At 51.0% G+C, this 19,454-nt stretch overlaps 1 protein-coding gene and 1 pseudogene across 1 annotated transcript in view; both read right to left on the bottom strand.

Moving 5' to 3' along the window:
• Positions 1-19,454, bottom strand: part of Pka-C1 (Protein kinase, cAMP-dependent, catalytic subunit 1) — a 416,348-nt gene that overhangs the window by 140,306 nt on the left and 256,588 nt on the right. The gene's annotated exons all lie outside the window — the stretch shown is intronic.
• On the bottom strand, positions 1,535-3,731 carry LOC149365948 (uncharacterized; annotated as a pseudogene).

Genomic DNA, 19,454 nt, shown 5'->3' with positions numbered 1-19,454 from the left:
GCGTGCATAGCGTGAAGGTGTTGTTGGCCGTATTGACTCTGATAATGTCTTCATTCTTCACCGTATCATACGGCAGCCTGGACACCTCGCAGGCGCAGAAGAGTAGTAGTCCGGGCGCAAAGTCCCTCAGATTCCAACCTTGTGGTCGGCAGACGATTTTGTAATCATCGGTTGGTAAGCGCGGGAGAAGTGCTTTCTTGCTGAGTGCAAGTAGCTTTTTCCCGTTCTTTCGCGATGGAAAATTGGAATTAGACTTGCCTTGGCCGTGCCCCTGCGCAGGCTGGTCGTCGGTTGATGCGGGCCCTTTATTCTTCAGGCCTCGTTGTCGGTCGCGGTACCGAAGAATGGTTTCCCATTTTCCGTCCTCGAGCTCCGACGCTGATATCTTCTCGCCTTCCACGGCGTACTCCATCTTTGCAGGTCCCTGGGAGCTCAGTTCCCGGCGGAGAGGTGACGAGCTAGGTCGAGCTCGATGGCTAGGCCGGTAGTCAGCCGGCAATATGCCTAGGTGTCCGTAGATTGGTAAAATCCGGCTTCAGCAGGCACTGGACAATGGCCCGGATGTCGTCCAAAATAGTCGAGCCCGAAGGCTGACTCTGTCTGCCGAAAAGTGGCTTCGAGGCGGGAGCCCATGCGAGACACGTCAGCACAGCTCCGTCCTCTTCCTCTTCCCCGAGTGTATGTATGCGTTCGCCGGTGAAAACAAAACAAACGGCGCGCCAAGTTCATCGCGCAATGGTTCGCGACGAGCGATTCCGCCCGCCAACGTCGCTGTGACGCTGGTCGCGCCGTCGACGGAAACGCTATATACAGGGTGTCTCATCTAAAACTTTACGAAGTTGGTTAAAAAGTTAACTATTCAAAATTAGTTAACGAGCCAGCTAGCTAGCAGGTCTTAGCTGTATTTTGATGTACGACATCGCTGACAATGCTATGCCGAAAAAAGCGCCCTTCTAGCTAGAAAAGCTATGTTTTTAAAAGTTGTGCAAAGTATTAGGTGATTGGTGGTGAAAACTTCATTATTGGCGGAGTTCTCATAGTTCACAATTTAAGAGGTGGGCCGGCTCCTGGTCGTTGTTGGTGGCCGGCAGCCCGTGTCTGACGGCGACCTTCTCCGCCCACTACACCAGCCTCAGTTGCGGGGCCGGTGGTTGCAGTTGTAGGTGGTAGCTGTTGTCGGTGGTTGCAGCGGTGGTTGCTGTTGTCGGTGGTTGCTATTGTCGGTGGTTGCTGTTGTCGGTGGTTGCAGTTGTCGGTGGTCGCAGTTGTCGGTGGTTGCTGTTGTCGGTGGTTGCTGTTGTCGGTGGTTGCTATTGTCGGTGGTTGCAGTTGTCGGTGGTTGCTGTTGTCGGTGGTTGCTGTTGTCGGTGGTTGCAGTTGTCGGTGGTTGCAGTTGTCGGTGGTTGCAGTTGTCGGCGGTTGCAGTTGTCGGCGGTTGCTGTTGTCGGTGGTTGCAATTGTTGGAACATAATGTGGTCGAATATGGCCCACAGAGGGAACATTCGGGGGTGTGAGTAGAAGGGATTGGATTGGATTGTAAAACATTTATTGCGTCGAGAGCAGGTTGCGGAGGCACGTACTAGATGGCCGCTAGCCCATGGCTAGCGGCGACCTCGTTGGCCCGCTCGATTGCCCGCACTTGGATCTTGGGGTCCGAGCTGACCAGCACGGCCTCCCACCGCTCGGGAGAAGGGAGCTGTATCAACTCCGCCGGAGGCGGACCATCTGCGCAATTCCACAGAATGTGGTCGTAGGTGGCCCTTTCACCACATTTATGGCAGTTTGGATCGTACTGGCCAGGGTACATGAGGGCAAGCAGAGCCGGATTGAGAAGGGAGCGTGTTTGAAGACGGCGCCAGGTGACTTCCTGCGCTTTTGTTAACGACTTGTGGGGAGGGGGATATGCGCGCCTCTCCAGCCTAAAGTGATGGGTGATGTCATGAAATGAGATTAACCCGTCCCTCGTGAAATTCGGGTCGGAGGGCGCGCTCTCTGCCCGGTCGACGAAACCTCGGGCTTGCGCGTGAGCCGCCTCGTTCCCCGGATTAGACGAGTGGGCCGGGACCCAGATCAATTCAACTTCTCTAATCGGAAGGCGGGTGTTTTGAAGGATGCGGAGTGAGGTAGATGTGATACGGCCCCTCGCGAAATTGCGAATGGCTGTTTTGGAGTCGCTGAATATAATATCAGCACGCGTGTTCGCTATAGCTAAGGCTATTGCCGCTTCCTCCGCCGTCTCGGAGGAGGTGGTTTCTATCGACGCGGCCGCCAACGGGGCGCCGTTCCCGTTCACCGCGACCACTGCAAACGCTTTTCTCGGGGTTTGTCGGTATTCCGCTGCGTCCACGTACGCCACGTTGTCGTGTCGGCTGTATTTGGTGTGTAGTGCGCGAGCCCTCGCTGTTCGTCGGCCTTCGTGGTGCGTGGGGTGCATGTTCTTGGGTAGGGGTTTGATCAAAAGAACTTTCGTGATGTGCGTGGGTAACTGCGTTTTCGAGTCTCTCTCTGGGAGCTGTTCGCACACCTTTAGTCTGTATAAGAGGGCCCTTCCCGCGCTCGTACGAGTGAGTCGTCCGAGCTGTGAAACGAGGTGCGCCTCACACAACTCCGAGAGAGTATTGTGAACCCCAAGGGCCAGCAACCTCTCCGTGGACGTACTGTGCGGGAGCCCAAGGGCCGCCTTGTAGGCCTGCCGGATTGTAGCTTCGACCTTGTTTCTTTCCGCCAGCTGCAGTTGCAGGCAAGGGAGGGAGTAGACGATCCTGCTCAGCACGAAAGCCTGCACAAGTCGACATAGATCTTTCTCTTTCATGCCTCGTTTTTTGCTGGAGATCCGTCTGATTAGCCGCACAGTCTGATTGACCGTGGCAGTGAGTCTGTTGATTGTTTCGGTGTTTTTGCGATTGTTCTGTATGTACATGCCGAGTATGCGTATGGTTTGGACCTCCTTGACCGGAAGTCCTTGCACATATACATTGAGAGGGGTCGGTAGGGTCAGGTTTGCGTTTCTACCGCGTGGTTTGGTTCTAAGAACCAGCAGTTCCGATTTCGAATGCGAGCATTCAAGACCCGCTCCAGACGCGTAAGTTTCAATTATGTCAACTGCCTGCTGCAGGGTATCCTCTATTTGGCCGTCATTCCCAGTGGTTACCCACAGGGTGATGTCGTCCGCGTATAGGGTGTGCTGCAGCCCCGGCAAGGCGGCAAGTTTGGGGGTAGTGTAATAAGTGCAAGGTTAAAGAGGAAAGGCGAGAGCACCGAGCCTTGTGGCGTGCCTCGGCTGCCAAGAGGAATGGGCTCCGATTTGAGGCCACCTAACACAAGCTCTGAGGTCCGCTCGGATAGGAATGATCGGACGTAGTTGAATGTCCGTTCTCCCGGGTCTATTTTAGAGAGGTTCGTGAGAATGGCCTCGTGCGAAACGTTATCGAAGGCCTTCTTCAGGTCTAGCCCGAGCACTGCCTTCGTCCCAGTTCCGCGTGGAGGGTCGAGCACCTCCATCTTAAGCTGGAGCATCACGTCCTGCGTGGATAAGCTAGCCCTAAAGCCAAACATTGTGGGAGGAAGTAGGTCGCGATCTTCCGCGTAATTTTGCAGTCGGTTAAGGATGACATGCTCCATAAGTTTTCCGATGCAAGACGTGAGGGAGATGGGCCGCAGATTCTCGATCGAGAGTTTCTTTCCCGGTTTGGGGATGAAGGTCACCCGTGCATGCTTCCATTCCTGGGGGATTTCGCCTTCCCTCCAGTAGGTGTTCATTAGGTCTGTCAGAGCCACGACAGACTTGGGGTCCAGATTTCTGAGCGTCTTGTTCGACACTCCGTCCGGTCCCGCTGCGGAGGTGGTACGGAGCTGACCCAGAGCAAACCAGACCTCGGCGTCCACTATGTCTGCGTCCAGGGTCTCATTGGGGAGGCCCTCGTATGCAGGTAGGGGGTCCGTATGCGACGTGTTCAGGTAGCGTTTTTGCAGTTCGGCGAGTAGCTCTGTGTCTGTACCCTGATACTGGTGAATTAGTTTCGTGAGGTGGTCTCGTTGTGTGGATTTTGTGTGTGTTGGGTCGAGCAGGTGGCGGAGCAAGAGCCATATCTTTTTGCATCCCATCTTCCCATTCATATTATCACAAATTTGGCCCCATTGTTGTTCTTGTAGTTGTAATGTGTATTTTTCGATTTGGCGCTCGAGTTGCGCAATACGCTTCCGTAAGTTTCTGTTGTGTCTCTGTTTCTTCCAGCGATTCAGCAGGCTGGCGTGCGCTTCCCACATGTTTAGGAGTTTAGAGTCGGTCGTTTGATGCGGCTCCTCTATAGGCGTCTCGACCGTAGTGGTCTTGACATCGTCTTTGAGTGCAGCGATCCACTCCCTTATGTTGTTGATCTGGCCGGGGGCAGTAAGAAAATGCACATGTAGCACTGGGAAGGGAAATGTGCGAGCCTGGAGTTGTAGCCAGGTCGTCTGTTGTTGTTTTGTCAGCGATGTGTGTGTGGCGGGGAGTAATGTAGACGTTCTTCGCGGTAGTGTAGCGTTATGTCGTGATATGTGATCATCCGGTCTCTCGCACTGCCTGGGTCTTGGGTAAACGCCGCTCGGTTGACGTACGCTCGAGCAGCGGAATGGGCCGCTTAGTTACCGGGGTTGTCCGAATGGGCCGGTACTAAGACTATTTGGTTGGGGCGAGGTGGTAGGGGGTTGAAGATGAGAATTTTATAGGCGGCAGAGTGTATTTGCCCGCGGGAAAAATTTTGAATGGCGGTTTTGGAATCGCTCGGGATTAGAGTGGCAGTGGAAGACGATATCGCTAGCACGATGGCTGCTTCTTCTGCTTCTATCGAAGCGTTTGCCCGGACCGAGCCTGATGTCGTGTGCTTTAGGTTGTTGGAGAGTGCGCAGAGGGCTTAAGCTGAGGGTTGGGAGTACTCTGCGGCATCTGCGTAGATAATGTGCTTTATGCAAGGAGCAGGAGCGGGCTGCCCGTCGAACCTGGTGGTGGACTGGATGCAAAGTATTAGGTGAAAACACCCTGTATATCGCTCCGTTGTATGCAGGTACAGCGTTTGTCAAAAGTATACAGCCCACGGTGTTTGCTACTAAGCCCTGTCGTGGGGCTCCTGTAGCATTCGTGGAAGTGCTACACACTGGAGGGGGCAGCGCCAAAAACTGACCAAAAAATTCAGTTAAATTCAAAGTTTACTTCCCTTCAAGATGTTTAGAACGCTGAGGATACATTACTAGAGACACATACGGTGTGGCTCAGAAGCGGATCCCCTGGGCTCTAAACTTTTGACAAAGGCTGTATGCGCATGTGCGTGTAGCTACATTTTTTTTTTGTATGTAATAGCGTAACGATCGACCCCCCCCCCCCCCCCCCCCGCAATCTAATGGAAGTATTTGTTTCACTCAATAACTCACTGAGGTCGTTAACAAAAGCAACAAAAGACTTAACTCACTAAATATAGTCGATCATCATCTTCATCATCAGCCTGACTACACCCACTGCAGGGCAAAGGCCTCTCCTATGTCTCTCCAATTAACCCTGTCCTTTGTCAGTTGCCGCCACTGTATCTCCGCAAACTTCTTAATCTCATCCGCCCACCTAACTTTCTGCCGTCCCCTGCTACGTTTGCTTTCTCTTGGAATCCACTCCGTTAACCTTAAGGACCAGCGGTTATCTTGCCTTCGCATTACATGCCCTGCCCAAGCCCATTTCTTCCTCTTGATTTCAACTAGGATGTCATTAACCCCCGTTTGTTCCCTCACCCACTCCGCCCTCTTCCGATCTCTTAACGTTACACCATAGTCCTTCAATGCCTTTCCATAGCTCGCTGAATATAGTCGATATCGTATGCTAATTCTTTAATCACTGGGGGCATTAAGACGAATTTCAATTGAATAACATAGAAGTTCACAAGAGAACACTAAATTGCCCCGTATTTTACCCCGCGACTACAATGCGACTACAACGGGCCACGCCACATTAAAAGGTGACGATGTCGCTTCATGCGGACTGATCATGATGGTGATGCCATTTCATGACTAGATCTGGCGAAAAAAAAAGGGGGGGGGGGTGCTGCCTACAAGATGTGATGTTGCAGAAACAAAGGCGCATAGAAACTAAACGAGCTGTTACTCAATCAGCCCAGAAGAGAACGACAGCAGGAAGAGTTCCAGAAACAGGAGGCCACGCCCACACACGTCTCTACGCCTCTAGGCGCACCTTCCGCGTTGCACACTTGGGAGACCCTTCGCTCTCTACTCTCTCCCAAGGAAAAGAGAGAGAGAGAAAGAAGAAGGAAAGGAGGTAGACCTTCAAGCGTACTCAGCGGTTTGCCGGGTCCCGGTTACGCCACCGTGGCTACGCAGCAGCCAGCAGCATCTTCCCAGATGAAGAGGACGCGTTTCTCTCCTCCTCTCTCTTTCTCTTCGACCTCAAGCAAGCTAGAGCCTCCTCTCCTACTCGTGGCAACCGAGAGAGAGAGAGAGAGAAACGCTGTCCCATCTGTCCTTCCCGCTACTTTCGTAACGAGCAGCAGTGCTTCCTGTGCGGAACGGCGAGGAATGGGGTCGAACGGTGATGCGCGCGGCTCAGCGCACGCAGCAAGTCAGTCGACCACGAACGACAGAGGCTGCGGCGCGTAGGTTTCCCGCCGCGTTGTTGCCAAAGGGGCGAAAAAGAAATAAAAGAAAAAGATAGGAGAGGAAAGAACTCCGAAGGGAAAGTGCGTAGCCTCGACGGGAAAGTGTGTAGCCTCGTTCTCTCTTGTAGCTGTGTCCCAGTTACCGATTTCTGCTTTTCTTTTTGTTTGCCCTCGTTCTTATTTTTATCCGTTTCCCTTCTTGACCGACACTCAAGGGCAGCTCTTCCTTCGTAGAAGAAAGTAATATGACGAAACGACGCCTTGGATCGGGGTCGTAACCGGCGTAGACGACAACCCTGAGATAGTAACGACACTTTAGATACTGCAATGCTATACTTGACCACCCGCCGCGGTGGCTCAGTGGCTATGGTGCACGGCTGCTGACCCAAAAGACGCGGGTTCGATCCCGGCCGCGGCGGCTGGAATTTCTTTGGAGGAGAAATTCTAGAGGCCCGTGTACTGTGCGATGTCAGTGCACGTTAAAGAACCCCAGGTGGTCGAAATTTCCGGAGCCCTCCACTACGGCGTCTCTCATAGGCTTAGTCGCCTTGGGGCGTTAAACCTCATAAACCATAAACCTATACTTGACCAAAGGAAAAGCAGCACAGATGAGCCTTGCACTTCAGCCTTTTAGAAGAAGATTGCTTATAAGCATTGTTTCTTTTTTTCTGCAGCCACTGCACATTCATTGCGATCAAGTGTGTGTGTGCGTGCGTCGTTGGTCACCATCTTAACGATTGCTAGGCGCGCTTTACGTTACATTAAGCCCATAAAGACGCGTCCACGCTATCCCTGATCATTATCACCTCTCATCGGTCATTCTCTCCCCGCTTTCCAGCGGTAGTAATAGTTTATTATTAATGGCGCAGAGCCATATGAGGCCATAATGCGTCGAACGGCCGACGAACGATTTACGTACGGAGAAAGATTAAGGCCTAAACTTAGCAGATTCAAACAAGAAACCAAGGAATGCTGTGATAAACTAAAAGACTGTTGCATTAACGGATATAAAATACATTAATATGGTTTGAGAGCGCCAGTTTCGTTAGAAAGTTAGAAGCTTACATCCAACAAGAGGCTCATAGCGTAGTAAAAATGGCAAGACACGTGATGGCGTTGTCTTTAAATATCGCCGAAGTAGTAAGGTTTTAAGGCGAAAGCCTTTAATGGCTCATACTGTCGTCCGTCCGTTAACAAAGCGTGTCACTCGCGTTTAACTCGGGAGCTAAAAAAGATGAGTAAAAATGAACCTAGAAGCCAAGTTTGATGACTGTAGATAGACAAAAATGTCGAAATTGCGTCAAAATAGCGCGGACGTCGATATAGCCACGGGAACGGTGTGACGTCACATCCACCGGAACTCGTCACGGCATAGTGAAAACTGTCACAGATTGGTCGGGAAAACGCCGGATTTGTATCAAATTAGATGGAAAAATGTGTAATTAAGCGTAATTAACACTTAAGATCCACGAAAGATGTATAATTTGGGTATCGATATAGCCATGGGAACGGTGTGACTTCACATCCACCGGAAGTCGTCACGGCACAGTGCCCTCGGCTTCCGCCTCTCAACACTTTAGTTTCCAAAGTGTCCTCGCAATTTTTTATTCAAGAGATGGTTATGAAATTGGCACGTGCAAGATTGAAATGACTTCCCAACACTTCGTTCAGCGACGGACAACTTGAGTTTCCCTTGCTGAACACACCGCTGCCTCCAGGCATACAAGTTGTCACCGTTCAAACAGGCCATCTCCTTTCATCATCGTATTCAGTGCACGTCTCACTGGACTCCGCAGCAAACCTTCAATTGTGATTTAGGGCGCGCTTCGGTAGCTCGTGGGCACGTTCAGCAAACACGCAGAATCAGGCCAAAGGCGTCGGAACACGCACAAAAACAAGGAAAATGGGGTGCTTGCATTCGCATCGCCGTCGATGCCCCCCCCCCACCCCCCACCCCCTCGAGCCATAGAATCGTACTGCGTTCCGAGAGATATCGAGATGTTATCGCGAAACAGGAAAAAGTAAGAAAGCAAGCTCCGAGCGTTTAATCAAACACGCAACGACTGAGAGAAGGAGGCGGTAATCGGCAGTCTCGGTGCGATAACTGCGGCGGAAAGCGTGGCAGGCGAGGAGGAAAGGAATGAACAAGAGAGGAGGACGGGGAGGGTGAGACGGTGCGCAGCGCAACTCGACGCTTCCACCACGCCGGATAGATACACGGCGCTGAGTACAGTGCGATCCCTTTATCGAGACTGGATCCGTTTACGAAGCTAGGGGGGACGGAAGGGGGCGGACTGCAGCACTCCAGAACCCCCCCCCCCCCCCCTCCTTTTGGCACGTGCTATCCCTAACTCGCATCGCTGTACTTCGTCCGCTTGGGTTTATTCCGCTTCGGTTTATCGCGATATTTCGCGTGAGACGTGTCTGCTATGTTAGATGGCTCTTCCATAGCTCAGCGCTGGGGACGGGTGACCAGCGATAGCCAGACGGCCACGGAACGAGCAATGACGCGGGTTCGATCCCGGCCGCGGCAGCCGAATTTCGATGTAGGCGAAATTCTAGAGGCCCGTGTACTGTGCGACGTCAGTGCACGTTAAAGAACCCCAGGTGGTCGAAATTTCCGGAGCCCTTCACTACGGCGTCTCTCATAGCCTCAGTTGCTTTGGGACGTAAACATAAATGGCTGATCTGCTTAACAATACTAAGCCTCCCCTGAAAACGTTGCAAGTGACCACTTCCAACTGAGACTGCATGTAGTTGAAGCCTGGGCGTTGTTCCAACGCCAGCAATAATAATATACGCTCCCTGCTGGCTCTTGTCGGTGCAAAAAGGTTTCGCGTCGCTCCAGTCGCCGAAGCCTGAGCTCTGAAAAAGCGATGCAGTGTACAGTGAACGTAAAATTTAAGCCCTTGGCAAGGAGAGCTTCAGTAGGGTACAGAGCTGGTCCAGTTGGTACATAGTTCTAAAGAAAGAAAGGAAGGAAGGAGAAAGGAAAAAAGGGGAGCTTCACTGCATCTTAGATCCTTAAAGCAAGTTCGGGTTCGCAATGGCGCCTCTATGTACATTAATATGCTTACGACAACCAGACAGGAAATCAGGTCATCATTGTACTTGTGGTAATGCTTCTAGAAAACCATGTCACGCAGCTGCACATGCTGATTCGGTCTGAACTTAAGAAGTTTTTGAGGAGATTGTTGAGACTTTATTGAAGCCAACTTGAAAGATCGACGAAAAAAAGCAACGTGTTCAAGGTAGAATTCAATATCGAATAAACCATTAAAGCAGAATAACAAAAAAAAAAGAAAAGCTAGCCTAAGTGCAACTGACCAAATGTTCGGTCTGTTCGGTATACGTGCAGTGTGACGTTCAATATAAATGAAAAACCGTGAACACCTGAACCGCGGCCCCGTTCGTGGAATTGCGAAGCCCCATTTTTTGACACCCACTTTTAAATCACGTGGCTCCCATTACGCTATTTTCGGCACCTGGCGGGCAAATCCACCTTGACTTTTCTAAAAACAGCCAGCTCTTACGTGTTCCATCTAGGCTATCTCCTTATATGACATGTTTTGTCAGGGCACCCTGTATGCCGTGCGACCGCGTCGCAAAAATGAAAGGCAAAACAAAAAAAACCTGTCCTCGTCACACGCGGCATCGAACAAGAACAGAGCGTGCAATGACATCCCTGCTTCGTGCTTTCAGCGACAAAAGAAGAGATTCGCAAATTCCAAGCTAATCACGCAAGCTTAGCCGCGCGTGACGGAATCAAAACAGCGTCGGCGAGTTCACATAACGCGGAACCGAAGCGTGCTATTTCGAGCGCTCGGTGACGCGCAAGCTGATATTGCTGCTGCTGCCAGTGTTGAAAGCTTGCGCGGCTCCGTCCCACGCATTTTGGGGCTTCAAGAATTGTGCGCGCGACCCTGCCAGATGGAGTGGGCGCGGAGACCCAACAGCCCACGTCTTTCGAGTCGCATGCTAAGTTTAGAAAACGCTGCAGCGAGGTAGGAAAGGAAAGGGGGGAGGGGGGGGGGGGTAGTCGACGGCCGCCCACACACCTATTTCCCACGGCCTGTGACGTCACAATGGGGCTCTATGCACTCCGTCTGACTCGTGAAGTTCGTGAGTCGCTTCGCAAGGTATACGCGCGCGAAGCCAATTAGGAGCCGAGCTCGTTAGGCCATTCGTCGTTAGTAAAGATGGTTTACACTCCAGCGGCGGGTTAGGTGATGCCAACTCCAGCCCCCAGCGAGAAAGGGACAGAAAACGGGGGCTGTTTTAGTCAGACGTGATATGAAGACGGTGGTGGGGTGGGGGAAATGAGAATGTTAGGTTTGGCTAAGAGGAGGCACTCAATGGGTCCAAGGGGTCACTGCCCCGACCCTAATGAGAAATTTTCTGTGGGAAAACCACTCTGGTCACCGATTTTTTTTTTTTTTTTGGACGAAGGAAGTTTAAGAAACGCATTGTGCAAATACGACGGCCTAGTCCCCAATAGCCTCTTTATAACCCCCCCCCCCCCACCCCTCATAAAGATCATAAAGAAAGAAAAGGTTCTTATAAATGTTCTCTTGCGACAGCCTACTAAAGACGTTCGATCGGGGCGGCTTTGAAGGCATTCCACTGCAAAATTAGAAATTGCAGGATATTGCAACAAAAAACAAAGAGTACAATCACACGCGAGTGCGTGCGTACGTGTAAGCGTGTGTTTTCGCTCTTCGTGTCTGTCCTTGTGGTTACGTCGACTCCACGATTTGAATTTTATTGCGTTGGCATACATTCCTGTTTCAGCGAAAAAGCGCGTGTGTGTGTATGTGTGAGAGAGTGAGTTATGGTGTGATACTGAGTGAGTGAGTTATAGTGTGATAGAGATAGTGCGAGAGAGAGACAATGTGAGAGTGAGTGTGACAGAGATAGTGAGTGAGAGACTGAGTGAATGATTGTGAGGTATGGTGTGATGGTGAGAGTGCGAGAGTTAGTGAAACAGTGTGAGAGCGAGCGTGTGAAAGACAGTGAGTGAGAGTGAGTTACGGTGTGATAGTGAGTGAGTGAGAGAGTTAAAGTGTGACAGTGCGAGAGTAAGTGAGTGAAAGAGTGCGTGAAAGTGAGTGTGAGAGGTCGTGTGAAAATGAGTTAGTGAGAATAAGTTATAGTGCGACAGTGAATGATAGTGCGAGAGTGAGTGCGAGTAAGAGAGTGAGTGTGAAAGTGAGTGAGAGAGAGAGATCGGGGCGCATCGGAGAACCTCCCACTGACAGGATTGCACGCCTCAACACACCAGAAGCACACTCAGTAAGAGAACGAAAAATTGGCATCGAAATCAGTTTCAAAGACGCAGTAGGAAGACGATCAACGTGAAAGCCAAATGAACGCCCAATACTCCCAACGCAGATTTGTAGCGTCACATCCTATAATCGACGGTGAATTTTTTTTATGGTACTTTGCCAACTTGCTTAAGCCTAAACCATGAGGATTACCTAGCTGCGTGCACGATGGCCGCGTAGACAAAAAACACTGATGCAGTCTGGGTGAGATCCATTTCAGTGACATACCGACATACCTTACCACGCAAGGCGTACACTTCGACAGTTTGCAAACAACGGTGCTGCGCGTGCACTTGACATTATCCCCCTCGGTCACGAGATAAGAACGAACTCTTGTCGACAGTTAATCAGCACGGGCTTTCGTGCTAATCGGGGCGAGGCTTTTCAGCACTCAGACTGCATGAATATGTCGTGTTTGACATTGAACGCTGAGGCCCCACGTCGTCTAACGTCTGCGTATCTCTCTGCAGGCCTTATCTGCCTTATCTTTGCACACTGCATTTAGAAAATCGCATCACACAGATAGTGGGCACTCGCGCTACGCACCTGTCGCGCGTTCAAGTCGACCTTCCCGCGCATGCGCTCTTTTCGCCAAAGTCCGCTGCACTGGTTTAGAGGGCACTGAGGACAGCGCTGACGAATTTTCGTTTTAGGAAAACAAAAAATAAATTGCGAATTGTGGGGTTTAGCGTTCCGAAGCGACGCACAGACGATGAGGGACCCCGTTGTGGAGGACTTTGCACTAATACAGACCGCCTCGATTTCTTTACATCGCGCTGCACAAGGACGTTTTTGCACTTCGCGCAAGGTAAAGAAGCGATAGTCACGTTTAACTTTTGTTTCTCCTTGATGTATCGCGAAAACATTCATGACGCCAACACTCATGACAACGATAACAAAAACTTCCTGAGTGCCCAAGCCGGTCATGTGGACATGTAATCAATAAAAAAACGAAAACATACTTCCGAAATACCCCGAAGCGGTCGCTCAGTGGTTAGAGCGTTCGTCTACGGAGCCGGAGTTCTGGGGTGCGAACCCGCCGCGGCGGCCGCGTTTCGATGGAGGCGAAACGCAAGGCGCCCGTGTACTGTGAGATGTCAGTGCACATTAAAGATCCCCAGGTGGCCGAAATTATTCCGGAGCCCTCCACTAAAGCACCTATTCCTCTTTTTTTCTTCTTTAACTCCCACCTTCCTCCCTTCCCTTACGGCGCGGTTCGGGTGTCCACCGAGATACACGAGACAGTTACTGCGTCATTTCCTCAAAAACCATTTTTTTTACTTCCCAGGTGCGGGCAAGAGCACGCGCTTTCGTAAGGTCATTTTCCTTTAGAGAACGATTACCTCAATGTGATTCCAAATTAGATACAGGAAGTGACAGTAAATTCCGTCCTTGAGTTTGCTCAACTATGTGTCCTCTTTTATTTCGCTCCCGCCTCTATACACGTCGCCACCCGCCGCGGTGGCTCAGTGGTTATGGCACTCGGCTGCTGACCCAAAAAACGCGGCTTCGATCCCGGCCGTGGCGGCCGAATTTTGATGAAGGCGAAATTCTAGAGGCCCGTGTAATGTGCGATGTCAGCGCACGATAAAGAACCCCAGGTGGTCGAAATATCCGGAGCCCTTCACTACGGCGTCCCTCATAGCCTGAATCGTTTTGGGACGTTAAACTCCTATAAACTTAAACCTGTATACATATCGTATTTCCCCCGTGACACACAGAATGACGGTCACTAGGGTCTTCACAAGAGCATATCTGCCGGTGCGGGATATCGCGCTCTCGCAGACTGGACAGTCCCTATCAGTACAAAAGCGCCATAGTCCACAGACCACTCGACTCTCAGCGCCGGGCACAAGTGATAACGATGCGAGCACCGTCGCGCCACACACACATATACACGCACACAAAAATACGGTTCTAGGAAGCGGACGCTTGCGAAGCATATTTCCAACACACGTGAGAAGCTGCAGCGTGGGCCTTATCGCGAGGGAGGCGTGCCAGCGAAAATCATCATCGAGTCCGACGGCGTTAAAGGATCTCTCCATTCACAACGCCATTGTGCTCCCCGAACATCGCAGATTTCACGCCAGCAGAAAGCAAGAATTATTCGACCGGGGGCAGAGCCGCCGCGGTGGCTCAGCGGTTATGGTGCTCGGCTGCTGACCAGAACGACGCGGGTTCGATTCCGGCCGTGGCGGTTGAATTCCTTTGGAGGAGAAATTCTAGAGGCCCGTGTACTGTGCGATGTCAGTGCACGTTAAAGAACCCCAGGTGGTCGAAATTTCCGGAGCCCTCCACTACGGCGCCTCTCAGCCTTAGTTGCTTTGGGACGTTAAACACCATAAACCAAGCAACCAAACATCGACCGGGGGCGTTCAATAAGTTTTTGCCTCAGAGATGACGGCTTTTCATAAATGGATACGGTGGTCCCGGGTTCGAACCCCGGACCAGGACGGAGTTTCTTTAACTACGAAGTTTCAGAGAAAGCAGTGTATAGTTTTCCTTTGTAGCCGTATGGCTGCGCGAGGGAACATAAAAGCTACAGCCGCGGAGGCAAAGCTTACTGAACGCCCCAGTGTATATAGCCTCTTGAAAGCACGCCGCTTCTAACCCCGTGCTTGAAAGTAAGCGGATAATGATGTGTCGGATTTTAGAAAAATATTTCACTTGAATGGAACACATTGTGACGAAGACGAAGCTGGCAGCGGCGCGGGACGGAGCGCCCGCGCTAGGCCAGCGGCCATTAAATCATCTCATAGCCATGGTTCACCACGTCTCATTCTTCGGCTGGTCGCCGCGTTACATTTGGTGTGAGGTGCTGGGGTCCCTTCATCGCCATCCTGGTCACGGAGCTTCGGTGTCCTGGGCCTGCCGTGGACGTCGGCCGTGAGTACCTGGTCAGCGCCGCACGGCCGTGCCCCAGCCCGCCCGACCTGAACCGACCTCGACGCTCACCCCAGCCCCGTCCCCCGCCCGGACCACACTACACGACGACCCAAGACCCGACGGACCCAAGACCCGACGGACCCAAGACCCCACCGACCCAAGACCCCACTGACCCAAACGTGAAGACACCGTTCCCCTGCCTCTGCCGTTCGGTGCGTCCAGAGACCTCGGCCGTCAGCTCCTGGCACCCTACGGCCCGGATGCTTCGTGGACCGGCACTCATTCTCTCATCTTTCTCATCGTGGCGGCCAGCACTGCACCATCTTCTACATATTGTTCGATCCTTCACTCAAGACCATCGCCATTTCGCCGTCTGTTCGTCACCGATCGGGACGATCGCTCGGAGGCCCCGGGTAGTGTGACGAAGACGAAGCTGGCAGTGGCGCGGGACGGAGCGCCCGCGCTAGGCCAGCGGCCATTAAATCATCTCATAGCCATGGTTCACCACGTCTCATTCTTCGGCTGGTCGCCGCGTAACAATATGCTCGCTAAAGAAAGCCTAAGATTGAAAATGTTCAACAAAGATCTCCGCATGCAGCTGCGAAGGAGACGACAGTCGACGTGTTGCGACTCTCACGTGCTTTCACCGTCTTTATATCAGGCAGGAAAACACCGTGCAAGTTGTACACGTTCGTCTACATGTACGACAGAAAATAATCAGCAGTGCCAAGCTGGCCGATGACGCTTCCCAATTTGTAATAACATTAATTGCGTACCCCATATCCCTTATCAAAATGGTCTATGGAGAGTCTATAGACTTCTTACTGACTCTATTGACTTCCTATAGATATTGCTTTTTGTCTATACATAGTCTATAGACTGTCTATAGACAGTTACTAAAAGTGTATGGTCATAAATCTATAGATTGTCTATAGACTGTCTATAGCATTTGTATTGCCATAGACTGTTCTTTAGGATTTGTCTATAGACACTCTATAGACTTTATAGACAGAAGTCTATAGACACTCTATAGACTGTCTAGAACTTTTTTTGTAGCGGATATATGACAAAGCCTCAAAGTTTCTAAAATAACATCAACGCGTCTTACAACTCCACTCTAGAGTAAGGACTGTAAGAATGAAATTTTTGTTACTTATGCGGCCATGAATCTTTTTTTTTAATTGCGACAGTGGGCGGATTTACGGGTGACTCTTGGAGGGAGCGGTACTGCATGAATAACGCATTTTTTTTTACTTTTTCCGTCGAAAAAAAAAAGAGGTTTTCTGTAGTTCTCCCACCGAAAATATCTCCCTGGCGGAGTGGGCCGGGCGGGGGTGGAAGATGGAACCACTTTTCTTAAAATCAGGCTTTCTGCGTTTAAAGAACCAACTGACATCTTTAGCATACCGTGTTAGCGTCAGCGATGCCGGTGTAATGGAATTCAGCCCACCACCAGTGCACACGCGCTGATTGGTCCCGATGCCGCAGGCGTGAGTGCAGCTGTCGGCTACGTGGCGTCATCTGGTGCCCTCCAGGCGAACTGCGCATGCGCATCGGCGGTGGGCGAGCTCCTGGTACTCCGTTAACGCTGATGGCAATACGGTATGCTAAAGGTGTCTAATAACTCCACAACATGCGGCCGGTCAACTCGCAACTAAAGTGAACAAACAACTGAAAGACTCGGACATCTCTAATGCTGCCGGTAAACGTTAAAGGAGATATGAAAGTAATTTTCACCGAACCAACGCGCTCGCCTTGATTCGTGCATTCTTAGATTCATATTGGAGATTCAGTCCGGGAGGTCGAGAGACCAGCTTGGTCGAACAGCGACAGTCGACAAGATCGCTCGCCGGTTAGTTTTTCAGAAAAGCCTGGATAAGAGATTCGCACGACTGCTGACTCAGCCGACCAACGGGAACCTCTGACATAAGTTGCGGTCAAAGGTCCTAGTGTAAACCCCCAAAGGTGGAGTAGATTTTAGTAAGGCAGTAATAACTCCTTACTCCCTCAATACAAATATACTCCACATTGGGCGTTTGCCCTAAAACATCTGACCAGCTCTATTCCCACTTCGAACTATTGATCAATTCACTCTCGCCCTACCATAAGCTACCATAAACCGTCCCGGCTAGCTCAGTTGGCCGAGCCACTCCTACGGTGAAGAGGTGGTCCCGGGTTCGAACCCCGGACCAGGACGAATTCTTCTTTCACTGCGAGGTTTCTGAGAAAGCTGTATAGCTTTCCTGTGTAGCCGCATGGCTGCGCTCGGGTGGATGTCAATGAGTAATTACTCCCTAATTAAATTAAGCGACGCGGCGTTTAATTGTACTCTAGTCAATCCCAACAATTATCGGCAAGGACGAGACCTCTCGGGACAGCGTACGCTCCCACACACACGCAGCAGTCGCTGGTGTTCGTAGGCCGAGCGACCTTCGCGGATCGCTAGGGATCGGATCTGTACATCAATACACCAGATACCATGTACACCAAAGCGAGAAAGCCCACATACGTGTTGTTCCCTCAAAGACGCGGCAATCGATGGAGTCATAACCAAGGCTGAATGAGGTTTACTGGGCTCGGCCTAATCGCGTCATGGTGACGTCACACGGTACCAGACGAATGTTTGGGCGGCCGCGGTGTTCGGAGCCACGGGAACACTGGCAGCTTTGCCTTACCGGCCGCGACGATATCAAGCCACAAGGGACGCATCGGCCCGTCCAAAACTAGGCCTTCTCCACGTCGGGCTGTCATCAACCAACGCTTACCGTGGCCACCGGTGCCTCTAGGCGGATAACGCGGGGGTCAACGGGCGGCGGCAACCGGCGCAGGACCCCGAGAAATGGGCAGCGGCCGTCGGTGACCAGAGGAGCAGCCTTCGAGGTTGATGTCGATGCCGCGTGGGCTTCGCTCCTGGCTACGAAGGTAAACAATCCCCGGGAGGAGCATCAGGTCACGCGCCATTCGCATCGGCGGGACACTTGACAATACGATTCGCCGTAAGGCTGCGAAACCAATAATTTTAATCCACAGCTGCATCGCTTAGTTGAAAAAGATTCGCGTTCGCAGCTGTAAATAGTACCTGTGCATTGTGAACTGCAGCTGTAAATTGTGCGAAGGAACACGAGACACGAGGACGAGAGCAGAGGAGTGACGATACGAGCGCTAATTTTCGACAGAAGATTTGTTGAAGAACACGGACCCTAGCCGGAGAAGTGCGCATGCGCTAAGCCTATCTGCTTCACAGTCACGCTGATCTTAAAAACCTAGAGTGTGGTAAGCGGTGAACATCAAGGTTCTGATTAATGCGAAACAAGTTGCAACGTCAAAAAACGGTGTTCTTTGTGGGTGATATAGTATATATGAACTGAGGGCGTATACTAACGCATCGGACGCTCTAACAAACTCTGCTGTTTCAAACAGCTCACGCTCGAGCCTTACTGCACGCCTGACTATTAACAAAGTGTTAGGAAGCAAAGGGTGACATTTGTAGTCTTTACAATGAGGTGAAGTATTGGAACCGTAACCGTTATCTATGTACTTGGAATGCTCCCTTAATCGGTCGTTTAGGCAACGGCTTGTCTGGCTGATATGGCTTGACCACATCTCGGAGGGATGGTATAAATGACGTCCTCGGTGCACGGAACAAATTTTTCTTCACGCTTTTTGCTGCACCCAGATTTCTTTTTGTTCTCGAGAGCCATCATGCCACAAAGCTTCGAGAGTTTTCGCGGAGCCTTCGAAACAACATCGACATAGCAAGCAAGGTACTTCCCTAATAGTGAATACTTAACTTTTTAGCTATTACCGTTAGGCACCTTAATTATTGAGAGGCGTGTAGCCCACCTTAAGGAATATCCATAGCAGTTTATAGAATTTTAAAAACGCGCTTACCCTCGGCGCTGTGGCCCAACAAATTTATGGATATTTCGACGAGTTACGAGCACTGGAGAGGTTGCTTTGCCAGGAAGCGTCGCAAAAGAGCATGCATTTTGGCGCGATGTAGACAGAATTTGTTGGGCCACAGCGTCGAGGGTAACCACGTTTTCAAAATTCTAAAAACTGTTATGGATATTAATTACTGTGGGCCACACGCCTCTTAACAGTTAAGGAGCCTAAGCGTAATAGTTAAAAGTTAACTGTTCTATAGTTACCCATCCTGCTAGTTAGCCGCCGCGGTGGCTCAGTGGTTATGGTGCTCGGCTGCTGTCCCGAAAGATGCGGGTTCGATCCCGGCCGCGGCGGTTGAATTTCTTTGGAGGAGAAATTCGAGGCCCGTGTACTGTGCGATGTCAGTGCACGTTAAAGAACCCCAGGTGGTCGAAATTTCCGGAGCCCTCCACTACGGCGTCTCCATAGCCTTAGTCGCTTTGGGACGTTAAACCCTATAACCCAAACCAAACCATCTTGCTAGTTCGCACGTCTTAGCTATATTCTGAGGTACTCACCCGACAATGCTGTGCCAAAAAAAAAAAACGTTCTTCTCCTCAGAAAGCCTATATTTAAAAACTGTCTAAAGTATTAGGTGGAACACCGTGTATATGTCGCTGCGTTGTATCGAGCTTGTTGTAAGATTCAGGTGGACCATGAATAGTGGTATTTGATGCAAGCT

This window comes from Amblyomma mixtum, chromosome 1, assembly GCF_055824585.1.
Source record: "Amblyomma mixtum isolate Tamu chromosome 1, ASM5582458v1, whole genome shotgun sequence".
Taxonomy (NCBI): Eukaryota; Metazoa; Arthropoda; class Arachnida; order Ixodida; family Ixodidae; genus Amblyomma; species Amblyomma mixtum.
Note: the sequence above shows the minus strand (reverse complement) of the source record. Positions and strands in the feature narration are given on the sequence as shown.